Source organism: Onychostoma macrolepis, chromosome 05 (assembly GCF_012432095.1).
Source record: "Onychostoma macrolepis isolate SWU-2019 chromosome 05, ASM1243209v1, whole genome shotgun sequence".
Classification (NCBI taxonomy): Eukaryota; Metazoa; Chordata; class Actinopteri; order Cypriniformes; family Cyprinidae; genus Onychostoma; species Onychostoma macrolepis.
The window spans coordinates 43,981,567-43,996,121 of NC_081159.1; the positions used below are offsets into that span (position 1 = coordinate 43,981,567).

Genomic DNA, 14,555 nt, shown 5'->3' on the forward strand with positions numbered 1-14,555 from the left:
ATATTCAGCTCAAGTCCTTTGACCCTGACGCTGTTCCTCTCAAATGGGACCCTGTAGAGCTGCTTCATGGTGATGTTGTGTTTTCCCAAGATGCGTCTGATGGTGCTGATGCTCACATGGTTTATGTTGTTGAACACTTGGCTGTCTGCAAGTATTTTCTGTCGTAGCTGGTGGAGACGGATGGCATTGTCTGCCCTCACTAGGTCCACAACGGCAAGTTCCTGCTGTTGTGTGAACAGGCGTTGGCGTCCTCCCCCAGAAGGTCTTCTAGTCATGCTAGAGAAATGCAACCACAAATTGTCTTTTTCTTACAGTACTTTACTGTATATACTGTATCATCCACTGTACTGAAACATCTCAATATACTGTAAGTAATCATGGTATGTTTCACAAAAACTACCACTTTGGCTGCAAAAGGAGCATTAGCACCCTGCAATACCCTGTACACGTGATGTGGTAATGTGATATACTGTAGTACAGTGCTGTAAATACCATCTGAGTAGAGTAGAAGGTAGAGAGGTGAAGACATACCGGTTTTCTAGTCGGAATGTTCTTATTACAGATGCCACTGTGAAGCGGCTTAGATGTGGGTGGACTCTCTGCCCAGCTTCCCTCATAGTCAGGCCATGGTTGAAGACATGGTCCACCAAAGTTGCTCTTATATCATCAGAAATAGGGGTCCGTGCATGGGCTCTTCGACCTTGACCTTGTCCTCCTCCTCGTCCTCCTCTTCCTCTTGCTCTTGCTCTACCTCTGCCTCTTGCTCTCCCTCCATCCATGCTTGCAAAGTTCTTGAAATGGCTAAACTGAGGGCTTTTTGTAGCTGGCTGATTGGTGTTCAGTTTTGCAAGTAAGTGCCTTCAAGTGTGTATTTGAGTGGTTGCAATTGCCCGATGTGTTTTGTATTTTGGATACATGTGTTTTCTAAATGGCACCCTGAGATTTCATTTTTGAACAAAGTGTCTTATGTATGAAATAGAGTGTAGTATGCAGGACCAAGTGTGTTGCATAAAGGAGTAAATGTGTTGCAGAATAGCAACTAGAGTGCAAAGCAGCGCTTTTGTTTAAGGTATGGGTACATGTGTTTGAGGTATGGTAACAAAAGCTTCAAGTTGTGTTACTTTAGTCTAAGCATGGGTCTATAGTGTTCAAGCAACGGGCAAAAACTGTAATAGTTTTAGAAATTGTGCTATAAGAATCACAGTTAGGGTTTAAGCATTCAGAAAAAACTGTAATGAAGCGTGGAAACCATTATACAGTGACAGGATTCCTTGATGAATAGAAGAAGTACAGAAGAACAGGACTTATTTTAAATAGAAACCTTCTGTAACATTAATGTCTTTACTGACATTTTTTTCATTGATTTAATGCATCCTTGTCGAACAAAAGTATACATTTTGTAAAAAAAAATCAAATGTCAGAATCAAGTTTAGAAATGTATTTTTTTTTAGGCTACATATATTAAACATGATCTTAGAAGAATAGCTTTATTATGTGTCATATTTTTATAAAGCAGTTTCAACAAGAATGTTTACATCACTCTCTTCTATTGGAAATGAAGAATTGTATAAACTTGTTAAATCATCTAAACCAACAACCTGTATGCAACCTGTATTTTAGATCCTGTTCCATCTAAGCTCCTAAAAGAGGTGCTTCCAGAAGTAATAGATCCTCCTCTGAATATTATTTACTCATCATTGTCATTAGGATATGTCCCAATTAGTGCTACTGGATCTTAGCGCTGCGTTTGACACTATCGACCACAACATTCTTTTACAGTTTTTCTCGATTGCTAACACACTGTAACTGATTCATTTGCCCCAATTTTCCAAACCATTCATACAGTTCTCGAAAAGACACGTTTCTCAAAACTTTTAACACATTCCACCTGCTTTCACACATGCTCAATTTGCTCAATGTTTTCTGCAAAACTCTACACAATAACAGCATCATTTTGCAAAGGTTTAACCATTTTATCATTTAGAAAACACAAATACACAATATAACTACCTCAAGAATCACAAAATGAACACAAATAGCACACATTTATCCGTGTTTGAACATTCAGTAGCAAAACTGATGACATGGCAGTCAGAATCTCAGGATGATAAGAACAGGAGCACAGGTGGTTATGTGTTTTGGAAAATGAATCCTGGTAGTGGGAGACAAAGAGGAATAGGAGGAGAAAAGAAAAATTAAGGGGATGAGGTCAAAGGTCATTTGTTCCTGATGAAATGTAAAGCAATATAGTTGAACATGTTCTTGTGCATGGAATGAGCATAAGGAAAGCTGCCTGCAGGATCATCTACTTACACATTACAATTACACTACATGGTAGCAGTACTTCAGATGAGAGAACCTTCACTGTTCTTTGTACCGTAAATACTGTAGCACACAGCCTCAAACTCGTAACTGTTGAATTGATTTGTAGCCAAGTATTTTTTACATGTATTTGTGCAGAACTGAGAGTCGACTGTCCAGGGGAGGCAGAGAAAGTCTCAGATCCTCAAATTCTCAGAAGACTAAAAAACTGCTATAGTATAACAAATAAGTATATTACCAATACTGTAATGCAACTTGGCAGAGGATGCTGTATTTATTTATTTATTGCTGTACAGAAACTGACAGTATATTCCATGGATGGATTTTGTACTTCTCTTCTAGTGCTTTTCATCTACTGTAAGATAACTTTACAGTAGGGTAATGAAAGTAAACTTTTCTTAAAGTTTATTGGTGAATTTTACTGTATCTGCACAACTCTATTTATGCTGCATACTGTAACAGACATTGACTTTTGTAACAGTGTTTGGAATTGATCTCACTAATGTTCTCTAGTCAGGAAAACAGTCTTTGTGACAGCTTTGTGTGTCATCTGAGGCTAAAGATTAGATTCTGACAAAAGAGAACATGTTTTTGACTAAAATGTTTGACTTTGTCCTGGAAGTTTGACGTTTGCACAAGTTGGTGTGTAGTTTTGAGATTGTGTTTATAGTTGTGAGAAAATGGTGAATTGTTTCATGAATTGTGTGTTAGCAATCGAGGAAAACTGTAAATAGACCAGAAAATTATGTTGGCATTAGAGGAAGTGCACTGGCATGGTTCAAATCATACTTATCTGACCAATTCGTGGCAGTAAATGAAGAGGTATCATACCAATCACAAGTGCAGTATGGAGTACCTCAAGGCTCAGTACTTGACCCCTTACTTTTCATGCTTTACATGTTACCTTTGGGAGATATAATTAGGAAACATGTTGATAGCTTTCACTGTTATGCTGATGATACCCAGCTCTTTATTTCTTCGCGACCTGATGAAACTTACCAATTTGCAAAACTAACGGAATGTATAGTTGATATCAAAAACTGGATGACTAGCAATTTCTTACTGCTAAATTCTGAAAAAACAGAGGTGTTAATTATTGGACCAAAAACTTTTGCATGTAATAACCTATATCACTGTCTAATACTTGATGCCTGCTCTGTAAATTCTTCGTCATCAGCTAGGAACCTAGGCGTATTTTTTGATAGATTATTGTAATGCTTTATTGGGTGGTTGCTCTGCACGTTTAATAAACAAACTCCAGTTGGTTCAAAATGCAGCAGCTAGAGTTTTTACTAGAACCAGGAAGTATGACCACATTCGCCCGGTTCTGTCAACACTGCACGGGCTCCCTATTAAACATCGTATAGATTTTAAGATCTTGCTAATTACCTATAAGGCCCTGAATGGTTTGGCACCTCAGTGAGCTCTTATTGCATTATAGTCCTTCACGTCCGCTGTGATCTCAAAACTCTGGCCATTTGATAATACCTAGAATGTCAAAATCAACTGCGGGCGGGAGATCATTTTCCTATTTAGCGTCCAAACTCTGGAACAATTTACCTAACACTGTTCGGGAAGCAGACACACTCTATCAGTTTAAATCTAGATTAAAGACCCATCTCTTTAACCTGGCTTATACATAATATACTATCGCATTTCTATAATTCAAATCCTTTAAAGGATTGTTAGGCTGCATTAATTAGGTCAACCGGAACCGGCAACACTTCCCAAAACACCAGATGTACTTGTTACATCGTTAGAAGAATGGCATCTACACTAATATTAGTCTGTTTCTTTCTTATTCCGAGGTCACCGTAGCCACCCAGATCCAGACTGTATCCAGATCAGATGGTCACTGCAGCCACCCGGATCCAGTCCATATCCAGATCAGATGGTGGATCAGCACCTAGAGATGACCTCTATGGCCCTGAACGTCAGCAGAGACGAGGACAACTAAATGAGCCCCAGAGAATGATCCCCAGTGAAGACCCTGTCTCCTAGAAGGCCATCGGGACAAGACCACAGGAACCAGATGAGTGTTTTTAGCCTAGATTTAAACTGCTGATTTTGTCTGGCCAGAGGAGACAAACATATATTTTTTTCCCCCAACTCACAATTGCACCTCCTTTGTAAGTTTTACAGTAAAATACTGGCAGCAGGGTCGCCAGCCGGTTACTGTAATATTTACAGCAGTGTTGCTGTAATTTAATTTACAGCATTTCCCTGTATTTCCTGATTACAGTGAATAACTGTATTTTTAAAAATGCTGTATTTTTTACAGTAAACTAATGTGTGTATGCTTTATTATTAATGAATATTAAAGACTAGCAGGTGAATTTTAAATTTAAACTATTCATTAACTGCAGATGCATTATACAACACTTTTCCATGAAGTGTTGTATAATGCATTAATTAAACCATCTGTTATTTCACACAACAAAACATAATTTGACACAGATCAAAATTTATTTAATAAATAACTCAAATTTGCATGAAAGAAATGTCACGTGTATTTAGTATTATTTTGAATTACAAAATAACATGAAACATATTACCAAGAAATTAAATAATATTAAATAACTTGAAACATATTACCATGCATAACTTTAAAACCACAAGTTAACAAACATGGTCATAATTAAATAGTTCTAAAAACCACAAAGACACTGATGAATTTTCACCACTTCATGAACAGTCCAACATGTCCAAACAACAAGGCCCCAAGTGACTCCAACAAAACTTCAGATCAACAAAAGGAGAACAGTTCAGCTCCCGATGCTGTTCCATCACAGGATGCAAAGAGTGGCTAGAAATATTAAAAAGAACAAAGAGGACAATATATTAGATATATTACAAAACAGAATAAGTCAGAAAAAAAATAAAGGGATGACATATACAGTCAGAGACAGAAAGAGGGATGAAAGGTACAGTCAGATAAAGAAAAAAGGGGGAAAAAATGAAAAAAAAGGAGATCTTGGTGTGTGTGGCTTTTCCACTGAAAGTGGAAATTCCACTGAAAAACTTTCATGTGGGTTCACTTCAACCTGTTTCTTCTGTACCATTTGCCCTTTTGTTTTCGATGGCACTTTTCCTTTCAACTTCTTTGTTCCTCTCTCTGGATTAATGACTACAAAGCACCTAAAGGATCAGACAGACAATAGACATTATGTAATTCACATTGGTTAGCTTTTGAGGCATGCAATCATGTTTTGGAAATCCGAGCATTTGTTAGAGTGTTTTTAACTCCAGTCCCAGAAAATTTTAGATGTCCCACTAATTAAACCATTTGATTCAACTCACTAGTTTGCTATTGTTAAACAGGGAGATATCTAAATCAGTGTGTCTGTGTACTGCTTATTCATAACTAAATCTTCCAGGTAATAAAACATTAAAAAAAAGAAAAGAAAAAAAGAAACTCATTTAAATCACTGGACTATAAATTAAGACGTTTCAGTGTCTATCCAAACACCTTCCTCAGTTCTAAAAACAGGAAGTAACTCTGGCCAATATAGCCACAAAAGTCACATGATCAACAGACCTATAGAGGTCACGTGACTACTGGGTTAAACATGTAATATGTGCCAGAGTACATTGCTGTATATATTCAAGACACAACTGATGTATTGAAAAAGGTTCAAGAGTTGAATATCAGTAATTGTTCTTATATGGTAGCCATGGATGTTTATTCTTTATATACAAATATTGACCATGACAATGAATTGTTTGCTTTGGAATATTTTATGAATAGGTCTGAACGCGAGTTACCAAATTCTGAGTTTATTAAATCTGACAAAATGGACCCTTAACAATAGGTTTGTCTTTCAAGATAAGGTTTTTAAATAAAGTATGTGCTATGGGGGGCATGTTATAGCCCTGCTTATGCTGGTTTATTTTTTAGGTAAATGGGAAAAAGATTATGTACTGAACTCCAGAACAAATCCTTACTTGGATAATAACATTTGGTGGTGACGTTATATTGAAGAAGTCATATATAGCATTTTTTTTTGTTCAGAGGAGGATTTGATTTCACTGCATCAATATCTTAAAACCAATTCTAATGTTAAATTATATAGAATATAATAAGGAAGAGATTAACTTTCTGGACCCGTTTCTGGAATTATTAAAGATAAAGAATGATTTAACATGCATCAATATTTAGAAAGCCCACTGACAGAAATACAATCTTCCATGCATGTAACAGGGTGAAAAAGACTTGAGGGGTGCGGATCCATGTGCAAGCTTCTATTAATAGACATGGTCAAAAACACAGGCAGGGTCAAACAGGTATATTGAGGACAAAACAGATGAGTGCTCAAGTAAACAGGCGTGGTCTTCGATCGGCGAACAATATACAGAGGGCTTGACAAGAGGGGTAATCCAGGTACACGAGCAATGGTCCAGGCAGGGGCAAACAGTCCAAATGGAAAGCAAAGGGTAAATCCAAGATACAAGGATCAGGAACCAGACAACAAGGCAACACGAAAAGTCTAGACTCAAACTAAAACTAGAAACGAAAACTAGGAATGGCTCCGTAAAGCAGCTAACACTCAGAGAGTGATAAACGCAGACAATACAGGAGACTAAACAAAAACAAACACGGACAGGCTTGGTAAGTAGCTAAAACTAGGAGAGTGCTAAACACTAGACAATACTCGGCAATTAGATCAGGATCTGAGAGTGTTTTATGTAGTGTGTGTAATAAATCTTAGGTGAGCGTGTGATTGATGACAGCTGTGTGATCAGTGCATTCAGCTGTGTATGTGCAATCAGTGTAATCAGCTGTGTATGTGTCATCAGTGCAATGGATGATGGGAAATGCAGTCCAGTGTGATGTGTGGTGTGAGAGTCAATGTGATGGAGAGGTGACCTCTTGTGGCAGTCGGACAAAAGACCACAAACCAGATTCGTGACAGTGCTAAAGTTTTTACCCTCCTAAGTTGATAATTAATATTCCCTTAGGGCAATTTCAAAGATTATGTAGGATTTGTGATAAAGAACAAGATTTTGAGGATAAAGCTATAAGTGTCCAGAAAAACAATTTTTAAATAGAGGCTATAAGTTTGAAATTATTCAAAAAACTAAGATACCTGCAAAAAATATGACAAGGGACAATTTGTTACAAAGAAAAATAAAAGCTGAAAATTCTAATAAGGTCTATTTTGTAACAAAATAAAGTACAATTGGAGGAAAAATTAAACACATTATTTAAAAAAAAAAAGAGGTATTTTACAAAGTGATGAGTTTTTTCGAGAAACACATTTCCAGATCCTCCAATGGTTTGTTTTTAAAAAAAGTATAACCTTATACATAAATTAGCTATTTACCACCTACAAGTGAAAGTTATTGGTTAGGGAATAAACCAAAGGGTTATTTTAAATGTCATCACTGTAATCCTTGTGATAATGATGTACAAGGTAAAACATTCTTAGATGAAAATTCAAATAAGTAATAAATAAATAAATAAGATCTATTAAACATTTTATTAATTGTCAAACTACTCATGTTATTTATAGACTAGAATGTCCTCAACGTAAGATTGGGAGAACAAAAAGACGATGATCGATTGGCTGAACACAAATATGCCATCAAGAGGGGTAATGAAGAATATCCTATGGCAAAACACTTTAATGCATAAAAGTAAACCTTCGATCCTTAGAATACAAGGTATTGATCATGTGAATATTAATATTAGGAAATGAAATAGAGAACTTAAACTTAACCAAAGAGAGACATTTTGGAGTTGAATGCGGACTTGGATTTTACTCCTTTTTTTTTGAAGTGGTATTTCTTGAGAATGAAAAATTGCTTTATTTTTTGAGTGTGAAAATGTGCTGTTTTTGTGAATGCTTAAAGCTATAGAGAGTTCCCTATCGAACGGTCTCTCCCAAACTCCTGTTTTACTCTGGTACTGAAGCCTGATTTGTTCACGTTTGTGTAGCTACATAAACCAATGGCGCTTTAGCCCGCCAGAATGGGCGGAGACGTATGGCTATATAAGCCGGCCCAGAATGCCATTTCATCAGAATCTTCTCCTTCAGTGACAAGACCATCTCTTCACTGACTCTGCGCTGAAGCTGAAGCTGAAGCTGAAGCTGAAGCTGAAGCAAGAAGGAAGAAGGAAGAAGCTCACCTTCTCACCGCCATTCAAGCAGTGGAATTGATCCAGCCTTCCCCTGCGGTCATCTGGCTTTCCACATCAAAGCAAACAAGGATTTCCAAAGAGCAATTTCCATGGCATTGTTTCAATTGTCATAGCCTGACTACGTCAGACTTCGTACTTCCACTCAATTTCAGTTTGCTTCTGTACTCAGTCTGATATAGCAAACCAGCTCCCAGATTATCTCCAGCTCCGCAGCAGCCGGCCAACCAACGAACAGAGGGCGGGCTGAGAGCCGTGACGTAGACGCTAAGCGCCGAATTTAAGATTGTAGTTCGCTACAAAATGCATTCACAATTTGAAGAGAATTTTCGTTTATCTAAGAGGACCAAACATCCACGTATACCACTTCAGGAATGACAAACGCGGGTGTTAAATATTATACGGGTAAATCTGCTAAATTGTTCAGGGACTCATTGCTATGATTGATATTGATAATGGAAGACAAGCCAATGTCAAAATATAGCTGTGCATTAAGTGATTCAGACTAAATTTAGAGTAGCAAAACTACAACAGTAACAAGTCTGTGTTGACTGAATATATTTAGCAGCTTTTACAGTTAAACATAAAACTTAAAAAATGTAGTTACAAAGTTACGGGGGAAGTCGTGGCCTAATGGTTAGAGAGTCTCAGGTCCGACAGGGATTGTCGGTGGGGGGAGTGAATGTACAGCGCTCTCTCCACCTCAATACCACGACTGAGGTGCCCTTGAGCAAGGCACCGAACCCCCAACTGCTCCCCGGGCGCCGCAGCATAAATGGCTGCCCACTGCTCCGGGTGTGTTAACAGTGTGTGTGTGTGCACTTTGGATGGGTTAAATGCAGAGCACAAATTCCGAGTATGGGTAACCATACTTGGCCACACGTCACTTTAAATTAAATTTAATAATATTTCAAATTATTTAATGCATTATTTAATTGTTATACCTTTAATAATGAACTTATTTCATTTGTAGTTAAGTATTTAATAATTCTCCCTTATACTCTGGTGTCGGGGCATATTTATTTATTAAATGACATGAGACTTTGTGATTCCTGCACTTGCTATACTTTATACTTCAGTACAATAAAAGTACACAAATTTGGAGTTGAAATGGCAGCTGAGCTAATGAGTGATCCTTTGCTGCCATCTACTAGTTATAATGGTAATTTAATATTATTTTCATCTTAGAAGTCTTTGTTTTTCGCTAGGAGAAACATTTTTGGCACATTTTTTTCATTCATCTTCATGAATGAAAAGTATATCTTTAAAGTGAATTTTACTGCACAGCTATAGAGTTGAGAAGGTAAATATTATAGGTGTTTAAAATGTGTTCATGACTCTGAAGGTAAGTTATTGATTATCAGTAATACCATTATGATGTCCTTTGGGAGATAGCATCTCTAGTTACCTAATGTTAGCCTAAACCGTTACAATAGTGTTAGTTGTCAGCATTTTAATGTACAGTTACGTGTCTAGGTACTCACCTGGGATTACCAGGCTCGACATATAAAATTATGTGTAGTTAAATAACATGAAACTGTATGTTAATGGCATCATCTATCATTATTGTTATGCTATCATTATTTAGCATGTTCCAATTATTATTATTTTTTCTCGATTTCTATCAAGAACGAGGCAGGAGAGGTTTCTGTAGGGGTCTCAAGAGTCTCTACCTTAATTAACTACAACATTAAATCAGCTTTACCGGAAGTTTACGAGCTGGCTTATTTTTATGCAGACAGTATTCTAAAAAATGACATCCAAAGGCACAACAGTACATTTTATCTCTTATTCTGTGGATTTTTCCCATTTCACTCCGTTTGTTACCGTGTGTTTCTGCCACCACAATGCGCACGCAGCTGCGAGTGACGTAACTGTGACGTCTACACGAAATTGGTCTATTGGTTACCAGGCAACGCAACAGGTCCTCTCACGGACAAGGGGTCCCTTAATTCTCTTGTCATGCACGTCTTCTCCATGTACACACATATTACAGGAGAATCGTTGACCAATGTCAAACCTTGGACAACAGGCCATAAGAACATCTTTTTACTCCATCAATTCAAATAATTAAAATAGCGCTATGCAAAACCGTAAGGCACACCGTTATTCAAAACAGCTCAAAATGGTGGCAGAACAGGTATTTTGTACTCACTACTCCAATGTTTTATATAATGAAATTTTATTATAAACAGCATGCGTTAATATTTCATTAATATCAATTAAAAAAACAATATATTTTGCTATGTAATGGCAGACTCCTGTGCTAATCAGCAGGTAACGTTACAATAAAACGAGCTCAACAACTCGCCAACAGATATCGTTCAACCAAAATTATTCGTTTTGAATGCAGATCACATCAGATAAGTATTAATATTTCTTCCTTTTTAGCATCTTTAAATAAACTTTGAACAAGTTAAACAACGTTAATCACTAGATTTCTCAGCTTCTTCTCCTCTTTGACTGTTACTGTTCAAAGTATGCGCGCTACAGTTAAACGCTGCACTACATTCGGATTTCTTAACCTCTTAAGACCCGAGAAAAATCTTTTTTCCATGTCTTTACAATGTTTATAGCATTAAAAATAATTTTTCTTTTTTTATATATATAAAAATGATATTTCATTCATAAGTTATAGGTATGTCCTCAGTAGAGGACATCGGGACTCAATTTCTTAAAAAGAAAAAAGAAAAAAAGACATGAATGAACACGCACAGGCAAAAATAATAATGCTTTTAGTCCTGGTGTCCTCATATTTCGTATCAGAGTCATATTTTGATTTGAAATGCCATAACATTTTCCTGAGATGTTGATTTATGACACACAATTTAAAAATTAGACAGATTTAAATGATAATTACAAAATATTATCATATTTCCATAAGAGTGTCACTAAATTAATTTCATACATTTTTGAAGACCAAGGAGAGGGAGTGGTCATGGTGAAACATCCAAACATTTGGTATCTCTGAAAAGATAAAACTGTGGCATGTACAGTCTCAGAGAAATTCACTAAAATATAACGTCCTCATATGAGGCCGCAGGGTCTTAAGAGGTTAAAGGGGAAGCGTCAGGACAATACCATAGATGTTTGTGTTTCTATGAATTCCTACTCGCATGTAATACATTTTAACATGAAATGTTACATTTCTTATATTTGCTTTACTGTAATATTATGAATTTCAGTTATATTTGTGTGTATTCATATAGGCTGCATTTTTATTGAGGGTCAAGTACACACATGCAGTGTTAATTTTTAAAAGTAATTAATTAACAGAATCAAATAAGATCTTACAGGACAAAGTGAATTTCCATTTAAAAATCACAATGTCCAATATGATACAAATCAATAAAAGATCCTACAGGAAAAATTTAAATCCCATTAAATAAAACACAATGTCCAATAAGATTCTAAGCATCAAATAAAATCCTATAGGCCAAAGTGAAATTCCATTAAAATCAATCAGAATGTCTCTCATAATCACAATTACAAAAGGGCCATTAAAAAAGAGGAAAGAAGACGAAAACAGCTAAAACACAAAAAGAAAAATATCTCAAACATTGGACAAACACAACAGCCCAACACAAGTAAACTGGGATGTTATTTGCCCTAAAGAGAGAATATAAATTGGCAGAATAACTGCAAAACCTATGATAAAACTCTCCTTCTAAACAAGTTTAGATATTTTATGCATTTTTACCCACATATACATGCACGTTACATATCCCTCACATAGCAGGTGACTCTTCTGTTCTTAAAAAGAAGCAAATGCCATTGGGGTTTGAATATTGGGAGGGTTCACTCAATTTTCTGTTGAGGAAAATTAAATACTGCATATGTAAGCGACTGTCTGTACATTATGGCTATACCAAATTAATAAGTTATAACACTGTGTCATTATAAATAAATATTTGACTGCAGAATGACAGAGTTTACTATTATATTCAGGTAATAAGCTCATTTAACTGATAGAGTGCAAATAAGTAACCATTTGAGGGTCAAAAGAGAATCAGATGGGTGTACTGTATGTGTGCCATATGCATGCATAAATATATTGCACATTGATTGTATGGGCTTTATTGTCCACCACTAATACAATTTTAAGCCACCCACCTTGAGTGGAAGGTTGAGGGATTCTTTGACACACAAACTTCACCACAATTCCATATTCAGTGTTAAGTTGAGTTAATGATTTATTAATCATTTAAACCAACAACAAATGTTCAAATCTTGGTCTGTCTCCACCTTCAACCACACTTGGCTCCAATTAGCCACTCATGATACAAAGTCCCCCTTCAAAATAGAGGTCACCACTTTTATATACATCAACACTATATTAAATCACAGTTCATGTCAACAATTAAATTCTAAATTCAAGTTAAAAAACATTCAAACTTACATGGCTCCAACATTCACAATGATATTGTTGTGTTTGGTGACTCATTAGCAGAGTGTGAACAAAACTATCTCTATGCAAACAACAAATGATTAGCTGTCATGTAATGATGCAATGATAAGGAACAATCTGGCAACGCTTTTCAGTATGATTCAATTCTGAATCAAAATTACACTAGTATGACTGCATTATAGACGTAAAGCAAAATGGTTTTCTGACATGTTATTGACCAATTAACTTAATTGATCAGCTTAAATTTCTTAACTGATTTAGAATATTTCAGAATAGTTTGTTACCAGCAGTGCTAATGAATTACAGGTGAGGTAACTATACCATTATGTCATGCCATTGGATATCAGTGTATGGAAATGAATCAGATTTTCAGGAGTTTTTTATTTATTTATTTATTTTTTACAATAAAATACTTCCATGGAAAATACAAGTAGAGAAATGTGAGGGAAAAAAGTGTCTTGTTCAAGGTCACAAAGGCCATAAAGTTGGAACAGTGTCTTTTAACTCAACATTTCTCAGGAGTTTCATTGCAAAATAAAGTTTGTATGGTAAAGTATTAGCTAGTATACTTACCTGATCAGACACCATTCTTCATAATTAATAAAAGACACCTGCACAAAAACTTTTTTTCTGTTATCAAAGCTGCATTTTCAGCGTCATTTACTCCAGTCTTCAGTGTCACATAATCCCTCAGAAGTCATTTAAAAAAAACTATTTCAAATAAATGCTGTTCTTTTGAACTTTCTAATTATCAAAGGATTTTGAAGAAAAAAAATATTTACAGGAATAAACTACATTTTTACAATAAAATCAAATAGAAAATGTCTATTTTAAAGGGTAATTTCACAACATGAGCAGAAGGGACTTCTTAAATAAATAAATAATCAATCTTAATTATTAAAATTTTTGACTGATTTCGTATTATATTACAGCACAAAAAAAAGTAGCAAGCAGTTCTTTCTTGGCAAAGTAGAGCTGAAGGTGATGATTCTACATCCAGCAAGAAATGTGTTTTAGACATGCTGAGATGCGAGCATCTATCATAGGATCATAATTGTATATAAAGTTTCTACCACCAGCAGATGTTCTGGGCCACAAGCAGATGAAATTGAGCCCATCTTCAGTTGTGAGTCTTTGCATCTTCAGGTGTTTTGGCCTTTTAAACACAAGAGACCCTCCGCAGAGGCAGGCTGATCAGTCCCTATCATCTTGGGGCCCGGCTGAGGTCTTTCTTCCTTAACCATAGCCACCGACTGCAGTATTTTGCATCTGCCACTTTTCTGATGGTCTAACACAGGGTTTGGTCATGGATTCCTAACTCCTTAAAGGGATAGTTCACCCAAAAATGAAAATGAGTCCAAGATTTACTCCCTCAGGGCATCCTAGGCGTGTCTGACATTCTTCTTTCAGATTAACACATTCAGAGTTATATTCGACATCGTCCTGTCTGTTCCAATCTGTATAATTGAATACATAATTTCTGAATCCGAAAAAAAAGTATCCATCCATCATAAAACTACTCCACACGGCTCCGGGGTGTTAATAAAGGCCTTCTGAAGTGAAACGATGTGTTAGTATAAGGAAAATACTGATTCTTATAAACAGAAACGTCCTGCTTCTGTTCTCTCAAGCAGGCGCGTTCACGACAAGGTGGTTGAGCGTATGACATAGGTGTAACGAAAGGCG

General features: G+C 36.2%; 1 long non-coding RNA gene across 1 annotated transcript; it reads right to left on the bottom strand.

The window, feature by feature from the left end:
- Positions 1-4,780: 4,780 nt before the first annotated feature.
- LOC131541725 (uncharacterized) lies at positions 4,781-5,811 on the bottom strand. Its single transcript, XR_009271566.1, has 3 exons — positions 5,623-5,811; positions 5,382-5,460; positions 4,781-5,128 (listed from the first exon to the last, which is right to left on the bottom strand). It is a non-coding gene; the product is annotated as an uncharacterized LOC131541725 (long non-coding RNA).
- Between the last annotated feature and the right edge of the window lie 8,744 nt (positions 5,812-14,555).